The sequence below is a fragment of the Rattus norvegicus genome, chromosome 12 (genome assembly GCF_021556685.1).
Source record: "Rattus norvegicus strain SHRSP/BbbUtx chromosome 12, alternate assembly SHRSP_T2T, whole genome shotgun sequence".
NCBI classification, from domain to species: Eukaryota; Metazoa; Chordata; class Mammalia; order Rodentia; family Muridae; genus Rattus; species Rattus norvegicus.
Window position 1 is genome coordinate 2276448 of NC_141545.1, and position 13880 is coordinate 2290327.

The following is a 13880-nucleotide window of genomic DNA, read 5'->3' on the forward strand; positions in this document are numbered from 1 at the left end:
TTTCTAATTGGATGGCTGTATATGTATGGGCCACACGGGGGGCAGGCTCTGAATGGGTGTTCCTTCAGTCTCTGTTTTAATCTTTGCCTCTCTCTTCCCTGCCAAGAGTATTCTTGTTCCCCTTTTAAAGAAGGAGTGAAGCATTCACATTTTCATCATCCGTCTTGAGTTTCATTTGTTCTAGGCATCTAGGGTAATTCAAGCATTTGGGCTAATAGCTACTTATCAACGAGTGCATACCATGTGTGTTTTTCTGTGATTGGGTTACCTCACTCAGGATGATATTTTCCAGTTCCAACCATTTGCCTACGAATTTCATAAAGTCATTGTTTTTGATAGCTGAGTAATATTCCATTGTGTAGATGTACCACATTTTCTGTATCCATTCCTCTGTTGAAGGGCATCTGGGTTCACCACATTTTCTGTATCCATTCCTCTGTTGAAGGGCATCTGGGTTCTTTCCAGCTTCTGGCTATTATAAATAAGGCTGCTATGAACATAGTGGAGCACGTGTCTTTTTTATATGTTGGGACATCTTATAGGTATATGTCCAAGAGAGGTATAGCTGGATCCTCAGGCAGTTCAATGTCCAATTTTCTGAGGAACCTCCAGACTGATTTCCAGAATGGTTTTACCAGTCTGCAATCCCACCAACAATGGAGGAGTGTTCCTCTTTCTCCGCATCCTCGCCAGCATTTGTTGTCACCTGAGTTTTTGATCTTAGCCATTCTCACTGGTGTGAGGTGAATTCTCAGGGTTGTTTTGATTTGCATTTCAAGAGGGCTACTTTTTAAAAATTAATTTTAATGCAACAACTGTGCTTAAGGAGTTTATTAGATGTAGAAGTTCTCTCATAGAACATTTGTGTTCATGTATGTATACTGTCGTATCATCTGTGAATAGTGATAGTTTGAATTCTTTCTCTATGATTAGTATCCTCTTGATCTCCTTTTATGTATCTTATTGCTATAACTAGAAGTTTGCATACTATATTATTTAGATTCAGAGAGAACAGGAAGCTTTGTCTTACCTCTGGTTTTACTAGAACTGTTTTAAGCATCATTTCATTTAATTTGATATTGACTGTTGTTTTCTATATATTGTCTGTATTGGGGTTAATTTGCGTCTTCTGTACCTGATTTCTTTAAGACTTTTAACATGAAGTGGTATTAAATTTTGTCAAAGGCTTTTTTCAGCATCTAAAGAGATGATAGTGTAATTTTTTAATTCCAATTTATATATGATGAATCACTCTGATTGATTTTCACATACTAAACCATCCTTACATCACTGGCAACAAGGATACTTGATCATGGTGGCTGCTAATTTTGACACATTCTTGCATTCAATTTTCAAGTATTTTACTGAATATTTTTGTATCAGTGTTCATGAGAGAAATTGTTCAGATATTTCCTCACACCAGTGAGAATGGCTAAGATCAAAAACTCAGGTGACAGCAAATGCTGGCGAGGATGCGGAGAAAGAGGAACACTCCTCAATTGTTGGTGGGATTCCAGACTGCTACAACCATCTGGAAATAAGTCTGGAGATTCCTCAGAAAATTGGACATTGAACTGCCTGAGGATCCAGCTATACCTCTCTTGGGCATATACCCATAAGATGCCCCAACTTATAAAAAAGACACGTGCTCCACTATGTTCATAGCAGCCTTATTTATAATAGCCAGAAGCTGGAAAGAACCCACATGCCCTTCAACAGAGGAATGGATACAGAAAATGTGGTACATCTACACAATGGAATATTATTCAGCTATCAAAAACAGTGACTTTATGAAATTCGTAGGCAAATGGTTGGAACTGGAAAATATCATCCTGAGTGAGGTAACCCAATCACAGAAAAACACACATGGTATGCACTCGTTGATAAGTAGCTATTAGCCCAAATGCTTGAATTACCCTAGATGCCTAGAACAAATGAAACTCAAGACGGATGATCGAAATGTGAATGCTTCACTCCTTCTTTAAAAGGGGAACAAGAATACCCTTGGCAGGGAAGAGAGAGGCAAAGATTAAAACAGAGACTGAAGGAACACCCATTCAGAGCCTGCCCCCCATGTGGCCCATACATATACAGCCATCCAATTAGAAAAGATGGATGAAGCAAAGAAGTGCAGGCCGACAGGAGCCGGATGTAGATCTCTCCTGAGAGACACAGCCAGAATACAGCAAATACAGAGGCGAACGCCAGCAGCAAACCACTGAACTGAGAACGGGATCCCTGTTGAAGGAATCAGAGAAAGAACTTGAAGAGCTTGAAGGAGGTCGAAACCCCTTATGAACAACAATGCCCAGCAACCAGAGCTTCCGGGGAATAAGCCACTACCTAAAGACTATACATGGACTGACCCTGGACTCTGACCTCATAGGTAGCAATGAATAATCTAGTAAGATCACCAGTGGAAGGGGAAGGTCCTGCTAAGACTGAACCCCCAGTGAATGTGATTGTTGTGGGGAGGGCGGCAATGGGGGGAGGATGGGGAGGGGAACAGCCATAAAGAAGGGGAGGGGGAGGGATTGGGGGATGTTTGCCTGGAAACCGGGAAAGGGAATAACACTCGAAATGTAAATAAGAAACACTCAAGTTAATAATAATAATAAAAAGTAGCCCTCTTTTATATAAACATTAAATAGGCTGTGAAAGAATTTTTATAACAACACATATTACAGCAGTCATATATAATTTAAAATATCTTACTGTAATTCAAGGAAAACAAGTTAAGTACTTGTATGACAAGAACCTCAAGTCTCTCACAAAGGAAATTGAAGAAGATATTACAAGACGGAAAGATATCCATTAACATAGTAAAACTGGTCTTTATACCACAATCAATATACAGATTCAATGCAATTGCCATTAAAATCCCAACACAAGTCTCTACCAATTTTGAAGAGCAATTCTCAACTTCATGTGGAAAAATGAAGAAAAAAAATAAACAACTGAGGAGTGCTAAAAGAATCTGGTACAATAAAGAACTTTTGGAGATATCATCATCTCTAATTTCAAGCTACTGATTACAGAAAAATAGTAATAAAAACTGTATGTTTTGTTAATAACAATTTAACTGTAAATAAGAAATAACCAATTTAATAAAGATGGAGAAAAATAAATAAATAAAATATCAAAAAACTGTATGTTTTGGCATTATAAATGAAGAAGGTGTTCAAAGTAATATTATTGAAGTTTCTGAAAAAACTCCTACGTAGTAATGGATACTTGATTTTTGACAAAGAGCTAAATACAATGGAAGAAAGAAATTATCTCTAACAAATGATACTGGTTTAACTGGGTGTCTATATGTAGAAAAATGCAAACATCTGTATTTATTATACAAAATACCCAAGTCAAAGAAGATCAAAGATCTCAAAATAAAACTGGATATACTAAGTCTAACAGAATACAAAATGAAGAACTGTTTTGGACACATTGACATAGGAAACAATTTCTGTAATAGAAAACCAATATGTCAGGCATTAAGACCAACAATTAATAAAATGGATCTCATAAAACTGAAAAGCTTCTGAAAGGCAAAGGACACCATCAATAAGACAAAATTACATTCTTCAGAAAGGATAAAAAATGATTGCCACCAATCCTAGATCCAACAGAGGAGTAATTCCCAAAATATATAAATAACTTAAGAAACTAAACACCAGCCAATCAAATGATCCAATTGTAAAATAACGTACAAAGTTAAAAAAAAAAAGAAACAGACAAAACAACTATCAACACAGATATCTCTAATGACTCAATACCATTTAAAGAATTGTTCAAATTCCTTAGTCACTGGGGAAAGGCAAATTATAATTTCCCTAAAATATTATTTCACACCATTCAAAATGGCAAAACACTCAAGCAACTATATATGTTGCCTAGGATATCGAATAAGGGTACAGTCCATCATTGTCATTGGGAGTGCAACATGAATAAAACTTTTGTAAATTAATTTGTCACGTCCCCAGAAATTTTGGGATTGTTCTGCCTTAAGACACAGCTACACCACTCCAGGCAATGTACATAAAAGTTTGTCTACCATTCCAGAGGATGCCTACTCAACCATGTTCATAGCACTTTTATTCATAAAAACCAGTATCTGAAAACAGCCTAGATGTTCCTCATCTAGGGACAAAGAAAATGTGGTACATTTACATGTGTAATACTATCCATCAGTTAAAAACACAGACATCATGAAAAATGCAGACAAATAGATAGAACTAAAAATTATCATCATGAGTGAGGAAACCCAGACTCTGAAACACTCAGTATATATTCATAAGAGGATATTAGCCATAAAATTCTGCATAAGTACACTACAATCCACAGACCCAAAGACGTCAAGTAAAAAGGAAGTATCAAAGGAGGATGTTTGAATCTCACTGAGAAGGGGAAATAAAATAGACATCAAATATGTAAGGAGTGAGGGGACTGGATTAGAAGTAGGTTACAAAGGAGACCAGAGAGTGGAAATGAGGTTTGAAAGAGCTGTGGGGGTGCAAAAGGCACCATAGGACTTGACAATAGAACAGAAAAGAGTGGGAGGAGGATCTCTATGATGAGCCAGACACCTGGAATGGGGGAGGCTTCCAGAAGTCTTGGGATTTGACACTATCTGAAATTCCTAGTAGCTAGGTGTACAGAGACTAACATGGCTTTATCCTGTAGCCAGGCAGGGCTACCATTGGATAGAAGAGGATATCAACCATCCACCAAACTTTCCACCAAAAATTTGTTCTGCCTTTATAATATGCAGGGATAAACACAGAACAAAGCTGAAGGAATGGCCGACTAATAATTGACTCAACTTGAATCCCATCCTATGGGAGAGAGACAACCCCAACACTATTGATGATACTATGCCATTGTTGGAAGCAGGAGTCTGGCATAACTGTTTTCTGAGAGTCTTCATCCAATAGCTTAAAGAATTATATGCAGAGACTGATAGCCAAACATTTGAGGGAGACCAGGGAGTCTTGTGCAAGAGTAGGGGAAGGGAAAAGGGAGACAGTGTAATCAAGGACACCAGAAGAAGACAGAAAGAGTCAAGATTCAACTACTGGTGACAGGCTGCCCTGAGCTGAACCTGTCCACAGCTTGCTGCACCCAAATCCCATGAAGGAGAGAGCTGGACTCTCAGAAATGTGGACAATCCTGAGAGCTCAGAGGAAACAATTACTTCTGGACACATTTATGACCCTAGAGGAACCTGCCTGGTCCCCTGTGTGCCCTCTGGGAATAGGGACCTAGGAGCAGTGAGGGTCAGAACACTTTGGGTTTTTGCCTGTGTCCAGAGCTAAAAGCCAATCACCATGAGCACCTACACACATGAGAGCAGAGGTAAGACCAACTTTTTTATGCTAAGCAACCCACCTGGAGGCTTCAGGTCACACAAATGAAGAAGCAGCGCTCTGTTCCCAGATCTGGCTGAAATAAAACAGGTCTACAGTAGTGCTGACACACAGGCCTACAGGAGGGTCAATCCACTGTCAGAGACAGAAAAACAAGCTAACACCAGAAACAATCTGATATAGAGAGGCAAACACAGGAATCTAAGTAAGAGAAACCAAGGCTACTTGGCATCGTCGGAGCCCAGTATTCCCAAAAAATAAAATACTGGATATTCCAATACATCAGAAAAGTCAGATTTGGATTTGATGATGATAGAGGAATTCAGGAATGACATAAATAACTCCCTTAACGAAATGCAGGACAACACAGGTAAACAAGTAGAAGTCCTTAAAGAAGAAACATAAGAATCCCTTTAAGAATTGCAGGAAAACAAAACCAAACATGTGAAGGATTGTACAAAACAATCAAGAATGTAAAAATAGAGATAGAAACAATAAACAAATCACAAAGAGATAAAACCCTGAAGATAGAAAACCTAGGAAAGAGATCAGGAGTCATCAATAGAAGCATCACCAAGAGAATACAAGCAATAGAAGAGAGAACCTCAGAGGCAGAAGATACAACTAAAGACATCAAGACAATTATCAAAGATAATTTAAGATGAAAAGTGCTCCTAACACAAAACATCCATAAACATGCAAGAAGCCTACAGAATTCCAAAGACATTGGAACAGAAAAGAAAGTACTCCAGTCACATAGTAGTGAAAACACCAAATATACAAAACAAAGAAATAATATTTAAAGTATTAAGGAAAAAGGTTAAGAAACATATAAAGGCAGACCTATCAGAATTACACCAGACTTCTCACCACAGACTCTGAGAGCTGATAGATCCTGGGCAGACATTGTACATACCCTAAGAGAGAACAAATGCCAGTTCAGGCTACTAAATCCATGAAAACTCTCAAATAACATAGATGGATTAAACCAAGATATTCCTTGACAAAACTGAATTTATATAATATCTTTATAGAAATTTAGCCCTACAAAGGATAATAGATGGAAAACTGCAAAACAAGGAGAGAAACTATACCCTAGAAAAAGCAAGAAAGTAATCTCCTTGCAATGAAACCAAAAGAAGAGAGACACACAAACATAATTACAGCTGTAAAAACCAAAATAAGAGGAAACAGCAATCACTGTTCCTTAATATTTCTTGACATCAGTAGACTCAATTACCCAATGAAAAGACTTAGACTAACAGACTGGATACAAAAAGAGGAGCCAGCATTTTCTCGCATACAGGAAACACAATTCAGAGGCAAAGACAGGCACTACTTCAGAGTAAAAGGCTAGAAAACAACTTCATGAGCAAATGGTCTGAAGAAAGAAGCTGAATTGACCATTCTCTTATCAAATAAAATGGACTTGCAACCAAAAGTTAACCAAAAAGATAAGGAAGCATACTTCATATTCCTCAAAGGAAAAATCCACCAAGATGAACCCTCAATCCCAAATATCTATGCTCCAAATTCAAGAGCACCTACTTTTGTAAAAAACAAAACAAAACAAAAAATCCTTAAAAAATTCAAAGTACACATTATACCTCACACACTAATAGGAAATTTCAATAACTCACTCTCACAAATGGGCAGATAATGGAAACAGAAATTAAATAGAGAATTAGAGAAACTAACAGAAGTTTTAAGCCAAATGGATTTAACAGATAATTATAGAACATTTCATCCTAAAACAAAAGAATATACCTTCTTTTGTGAAATGACACCCTTCACAACATTCCCAAATAATATAAAATACCTCAGTGTGACTTTAACCAAGCAAGTGAAAGATATGTGTGACAAGAACTTCAAGTCTCTGGAGAAGAAATTGAAGAAGATCTAAGAAAATGGAAAGACCTCCCATGCTCATGGATTTTCAGGATTAATACAGTAAAAATGACCATTTTGGCAAAAGCAATCTACAAGTTCAATGCAATCTCCATCAAAATTCCAACTTGATTCTTCATAGAATTTGAAAGAATAATTTGCAAATTCATTTAAAATAACAAAGAACCCAGGATAGTGAAAAACATACTCAACAACAAAAGAAATTCTTAGGGAACCACCATCCCTGATCTCAAGCACTATTGCAGAGCAATAGTGATAAAAAGTGTATGGTATTGGTACAGAGACAGGTAACTAGATCAGTGGAATGGAATTAAAGACTCAAAAATAAACCCCCAAACTTATGGTCACTTGATATTTGATAAAGGTGTTAAAACCATCCAAGGAAAAAAAATAGCATTTTCAACAGATGGTGCAGGTTCAACTGCCGGTAACCATGCAGAAGAATTCAAATTGATCCATTTTTGTTGCCTTATAAAAAAGGTAAGTTCAAGTGTATCAAAGACCTCCACATCAAACCAGATATACTCAAACTAAAAGAAGAAAAACTGGGTAAGAGCCTTGTACAAAAGGGCCCTGGGGAAATTTTCCTGAACAAAATAACAATATGCTCTAAGATCAAGAATCCACAAGTGGGACCTCATAAAACTGCAAAGCTTCTGTAAGGCAAAGGACAATGTCAATATGACAAAATGGCAACCAACCCATTGGGAAAAGATCTTTACCAATCCTCCATCTGATAGAGGGCTAATATCCAAAATATACAAAGAACTCAAGAAGTTAGACTCAAGAGAGCTAAATAACATTATTAAAAATGGGGTACAGAGCTAAAAAATAATTCTCAGCTGAGGAATATTGAATGGCTGAGAACTACTTAAAGAAATGTTCAACATCCTTAGTCATCAGGGAAATGCATATCTAAACAATCCTGAAATTCCACCTTATACCAGTCAAGAATAACTAAGATCAAAAATTTTGGTGACAGCAGATGCTCTCGTGGATGTAGAGAGAGAATACTTCTCCATTTTTGGTTGAATTGCAAACTTATACAACCATTCTGGAAATCAGTCTGGAGGTTCCTCTGAAAATTGGACATTGCATTACCTGAGGACCCAGCTGTACTACTCCTGTTCATATATCCAAAAGTTGCTCCAACATACAATGAAGACACATATTCCACTATGCTCATAGTAGCCTTATTTATATTAGCCAGAATCTGAAAAGAACCCTGATTCCCTTCAACAGAGTAATGGATACAGAAAATGTGGTACATCTATACAATGGAATACTACTCTGCTATCAAATACAATGACTTCGGAAAATTCATAGGCAAATGTATGGAATTAGAAAATATCCTCCTGAGTGAGTTTATTCAATCACAGAAAAATTCACAAGGTATGTACTCACTGATAAGTGGATATTAGCCTAAAAGCTTGAATTTTCCAAGATACAATCCACAGACCACATGAAACTCAAGAAGGAAGACCAAAGTGGGGATGCTTCAGTTCTTCTTATAAGGGGGAACAAAAATATTCATAGCAGAGGATATGGAGACAAAGTTAATGGTTTTTACTTCTGAAATATATTATGGCCAGAGTTATTTGGAATCTTATTTTACTAGTATTTTCTATTTCCTAGATGGATAAGAATGTTGGATATGTCTATGTTTTTTGTATATGCCATTTTATTTATCTGCTTACTTCTGCATTAATTGACTTGAAATTTTAAGAGTTATTTTTTAATTGTTCTTATATCCTATACAGAACACCTCTGTATATCATATATTTGGTAAAAGTCTTTCCAGTTATTAATTTTCTCTATACTCTGCTGAAAGGTTTCTTTGAGTATAGAAAGTTCTTCCAAAAAAAAAAAAAAGTCCTACCAACCTCATTTGTCTATTCTTGCTATTTTTTTTTAACTTCTGTAATTATTTTTAAAAATCCCACCTCTGATTAGTATATTTTTAGTTTTCTTCTAGCACTTTCAAGGAAGTTGGTCTTACAGCAATTTCTTTGACCCATTTTGTTTAGATTTTGTATATGGTAAAAACAATGAATCTAATTCAATCTTCTTTGCTTTCTTCTCTTTTTATTGGATATTTTTGATTTACATTTTAAAAGTTATTCCTTTTCCTGATTTCCCATCCGTAAGCCACCTATCCCATTCACCTCCCCCTTCTTCTATAAGGCTGTTGCCCCTCTCCAACAACCCCCTGTTCCTGCCTCCCTGCCCTGACATTCCCTTCATTCATTCTTTTATATTTGAATAGCCAATTTTCTCACACTGTTGAAAAGGTTGTATTTTCCTTAAATAATGTGTTTGGTACCTTCATTGAAAGTTAAACAAAAATTGCTATAAGGGCCCTGTATTCTGCCTTACATCTGATTGTGTGCTAGTTTTGCTTTGCTCTGGTTTTACTAGAATTTCAAGTCATCAGCAACTGTAGTATCCCTAACATCACACTTACTGATTACAAGACTTTGGCTGTTTGGATCTTCTGGCTTGTTTGGGTCTGGGGGACTACAATCAAACCCTTCTCACTTTCTACGGAGAGGTAACTTAAAGTGCATCCTTTATCTGCCTTAAGACTTCACCTCCTTACAGGGAAATATCTCATGAGATATCCCATTTTGTTTAGGAAAAGTAAATGTATAATTTTTCCTTACGTATAAAATTAATTTCTATGATAGATAACATCTCCACATATGTTCAAAATTTCTATATTTAATGGAGATCAAAATGGAACACATTTTTTTAATCACCCTAAAGTCTTTACTACTGGCCATATTTGGTAGTTTCCTGAGTGATTCTCATAAAATGGAGAGAGAGGATTAAAAAAAATGTGAGGTCCATAGGAAAATGGTTCTGTTTTAAACAGGATGAGGAAAGATGCTAGTAAGTAAAGGCTGAGATTCGTGGTTGATGTGATTCTGGGGAAAAACGTGTCATACATTGTTTTCTTTAAGTGATTCACCACACACGATGACATTTTTTTTCCAAGACACTTAATTGTAATTTCGTATTGAACATGTGGAACCTGATGGATTAAAATGTTGCACGTGGTTGTACCATAGAAACACCTTCTCTCACTTTTTTTGCTTTTGACAAATGTAGTCATTAAAGAAAATCAAAACCGGAGCATTGCTGTGTTTATCCTGTTTTCCATAGAAATGGTTAAATGGAGAGAATTTGGTGGTCAATGAAGAAGCTTAGAACAGTAAATAATGTCAATTCCCAGTGCTTTGGAGGTGGAAAAGTAGCAAGATGTACATTTGTTTCCCTCAAAGATTCTGAAGCAGTTCACGTCTGGGGCTCAATAGGACACTTACAAAGATGTCTAACATTAAATTGGGATTGATTGAGGCAATGTAGAAATAAAAGTATTCAGACAGGCATGACCAGAAGCACAACATTTTTTTAATTGGATATTTATTTATTCACATTTCAAATGTTATCCACTGTGCCTGTTTCCCCTCTGGAAACACCATATCCCATCCTCCCTCCCCCTGGTGCTCGCACACACATAAAGCACTCCCACCTCCTTGCCATGGAATTCCTCGACACTGGAATATCGATCCTTCATAGAAACAAAGATCTCTCCGTCCATTGATGTCCAACAAAGCCATCCTCTGCTACATATGTGGCTGGATCCATGGGTCTCTCCATGTGTAATCTCTGGTTGGTGGCTTAGTCCTTGGGAAGTCTGGTTGTTTGATATTGTTGTTATTCCTGTGGGATTGCAAACCCCTTCAGCTCCTTCGGTTTTTTAACTCTTCCATTGGTAACCCAGTGTTCAATCCAATGGTTGTCTCTGAGCATCTACCTCCGTATTTGACAGGTTCTGGAAGAGCCTCTCAAGAGACAGCTTTATCAGGCTCCTGAGTAGTGGCTGGGTTTGAAGATTGTATATGGGATGGATCCACAGGTAAGGCAGTCTTTGGATATCAGTCTTTGCTCAACACTTTGTCTCCATATTTCCTCCCTTGAGTATTTTTTTCCACCTTCTAAGAAGGACTGTAGCAACCACACTTTGATCTTCCTTCTTCTTGAGCTTCATGTGGTCTGTGAATTGCATCTTGTGTATTCTGAACTTTTGTGCTAAGGTCCACTGATATGAGATTCTATACATATGGTGTGGGTCTTTGGGTCATCATGAAGATGAAAGGGTCCAGCTGCTGTTCAGTTCCACAGTACTTTGGAAGTGAGAATGCCCACAGATTTGTATGTGGGTGATTTATAAGTAGCTTCAAGAAGTGTCAGTCAGGTAACTTTCCTGTCCAGAGCTTCCAGTTCTCCCGAGGTTATTGGATCATTAACTTTTCAGCTACTGGGTAAAGACATTTATTTACAGCTTCATTAGTGCCAAAGACAGAGAGCAGCATAGCAAAGTATCTGAGGAAAGATATGGCTTATGTGACAGAGCGAAGAACCAGGTTCACTATTTCTTTTAGAGAAAGGGGCGGCTGGGTAGTTCATACTCCATGCTCCTATTGGGCTGTCCCTGACTGCTGGCTACTTTGAAAAAAAAGTGCCTGTGATCTGCAGGCAGAATCATTTGAAAAGGGAGAAAAACCATTAGCAAGAAAACAAGTTAAGAAAAAAAGATTTATAAAAACCTGTGGCTCCTGATAACAATTTAGAGTTTGAAAATCTGTGCAAGGTACTTGCATCTCATCTGTGGTGGTAAGCAGAGGTTTAGTCCTAGGGTCTCCTTTTCTTTCGTAGAATGCTTGTGATGAAGGAAATTAGAAAGAATGGAGGTAGAAGCAGTCAACTGGAATGGTGATAGAAATCTCCTGGTGAGTGTGACTTATGTGGAAGCAAAATGCTATAAAGGGAAGTCCATTGATAAGAGATAAGAAAATGAAATTGGTATCCATTAGAAGCCTTCACAGCATGGGCCAGTGATCCAGGAGTTTCAAATATATAGACATAGATTGCTATAACTTGGCATTTCACAGCTATAGCTGTGCACATTACATTGCACATTGTAATCTGACATTTGGACAAGAACTGCCTTAATTTGCATGATACAAATTAATTTGCATAACTTTGATTTGCATGATAGTAATTGTACAATTTAATATTTAACAAAGTGTCTCATGCTAATTTATCAGAACTATACTATTTGTACTGTATACCTCACAATGTAAATAAAATGAAAGGAAATGTACAAAAATTAAGTCAGGCAAAAAGATTGAGACAACCAGTCTCCTTGCAACCTATGGCTCTATGATGATGAAATAATATAGTCTCATCACTGCTGAGATACCTCTCCTTAAAGTTCATACAAGTATAGCTGAGTAGTAAACCTTTGTGTAAGTTTACCACATTTTCTTTATCTATCCCTTTGTTGAGGGACATCTGGGATCTTACTAGCTTCTTGCTATTATAAATAAGGCTGCTATGAACATAGTGGAGCATTTATCCTTGTTATATGTTGTAGTATCCTTTGGGTTTATACCCAGGAGTGGTATACATGGATCCTGAGGTACTACTATATCAAATTTCTGAGGAACCACCTGACTGATTTCCAGAGTGGTTGTAACAACTTACAATCCCATCAACAATAGAGGAGTGTTCCTCATTTTTGACATCTTTGCCACTATCTCTTTTTCACCTGAGTTTTTTAATCTTAGTCATTCTGACTGCTGTGAGTTGGTATCTCAGGGTTGTTTTCATTTGTATTTCCCTGATGACTAAGGATGTTGAACTTATCTTTATGTGCTTCTTAGCTATTCAATATTCCTGAGATGAAATTCTTTGTTTAACTCTCTACCCCATTTTAATAGGGTTATTTGATTCTCTGGAGTCTAACTTCTTGAGTCCTTTGTATATATTGGATGCAAGTCCGCTGTCAGATGTGGGATTGGTTAAGATCTTTTCCCAGTCTGTTGGTTGCCACTTTTTCTTATTGATAGTTCCCCTTTGGAGGAGAAGCCCTTGGTCCTGCCAAGGGTCAATGTCCTAGTGTTGGGGAATGTCAGGGCAGGCAGGCAAGTAGGAGTGGGTGAGTAGGTGGGTAGGTGGGTAGGGGAACACCCTCACAGAAGCAGGGGTATAGGCGATAGAACAGGGGGGTTATAGACAGGAAACTGGAAAAGGGGATAACATTTGAAATATAAGTAAAATATATCCAATAAAAAAGAAATGTAAATAAAAAATATCCTATAAAAAGGACAAAGAAATAAAAAAAAAGTCCATACAATAAACCAACAAACTCTTTTTTCTTATTCTGATCTAAAAGGAACCCCACACAGAGTTCTGTAAAACTACACATAGGAAAGAAAAATTTAGTTGTATCTTGGAAAGATTCTGTAATGATTGGAAAATGTAAGTGTAAGGTCACAAACCACCTTAATATTAAATATTAATATTGGAAAATCAGGTATTTTTGGATCCATGAGTCAAACAGGAACATCTCCTTTCTCTTTAGACAGAATGTGGCATCTGCAAATATCAGGTATATTATGAATATTTGTTTCATAATGTAGTTAACAGGCCACTATTTATATATGTCACTATGCAACATTTAAAAGTCAATGAAATTTCTTTTTTAGCTTGAATACCTAGGGTCATAAGAAATAAAAACACAGTCTAGTATTTCTAAAA